Raw genomic sequence first — 1209 nt, forward strand, 5'->3', positions numbered from 1 at the left:
CAACCCAAGGTCAAACTGATGTGATCAGTAAATACATCTTTTTAAACGCCACAACTTTTATCTGAAACATTTTTTTCTAAAATGCTTAGTTTTCGAGATATTTCACCGGTCCGGGACTTCTTGAACACCCTGTATAAAGGCGGTAGAGAGGGTGATGCAAGTTGGAAAATATAACGGATATTTTGTTTGTTGTCTGGCGGCTTCTTTTGATTTTATGGATAAGGACGGAATATGCTTTGAGGATTAGGAGGTTTTTGGTTTCATATTTCCTAGAATTATCAGGGATTATCTTTGGAATTTTTATTGGGAAAGACGGGAAAACCGATTATGATTTGGAACCGTTTGTCGGGTGCCGACAGGAAAAAGGAAAGATAAATTGTATAACTCACTTACGTGCAAGACGTAACAATATAATATATATTATACCCTGATATTTTATTTTATTAAATTATATTTTTGCCTTAATTATATATGTATACAATAAATATGTGTTAATAAAATTTATTAGTATGATTATTTACTCCTAAAATTTTATAAGTATAACGTTTATATTTTATTTCTTAGTTTTGTAGAATATATATATATATATATATATATATATATATATATATATATATATATATATATATATATCTTAATAGCAAAATAAGGGTAAAATAAAAATAAACAAGGTTTAGGCGATCACAATGAATTTCTATTAGATTGAAATCTTAGATAAGTAATTAATGTATAATTAAATAATTAACTTCAAAATTTTACACTTTAATATAAACGTATTGCTTGGAATTGGAAAAATAAGTTAGCTGCATTAAAAGACTTTCACCTGACACAATGAGACCTTGATGAACACTTAACTCGATAGTCTACTTCTGAATGGTTTACATTTCACATTTTTTTACAACTTAGAGATGAATAACTAAAAGATATTGGGAGTGTGCATTAATTTTAAAGGATTTTCAAGAGATGGCGTAACTAGTACTATATCGCATCGAGCCATATTATTGCTATCTTCATGTCAAAGCACCATCATGTGGCTTTAGATTTCAGTATGTGTTCAGTATGTGTTTTCAGTATTTACCGAAGTAAACAACATTGGCTGCATTCAGCAGACTCAACAGTTGCACAACAGTTGAGTAATTTGTCAATGTAATTGGTCTAGATTTAGGGATCTAATAGCAAGAACCAATAATCGTTGATTGCTCACTGAGC

This window comes from Odontomachus brunneus, unplaced genomic scaffold (assembly GCF_010583005.1).
Source record: "Odontomachus brunneus isolate Ranch 3 - 2012 unplaced genomic scaffold, Obru_v1 Obru_scaffold_112, whole genome shotgun sequence".
Taxonomy (NCBI): Eukaryota; Metazoa; Arthropoda; class Insecta; order Hymenoptera; family Formicidae; genus Odontomachus; species Odontomachus brunneus.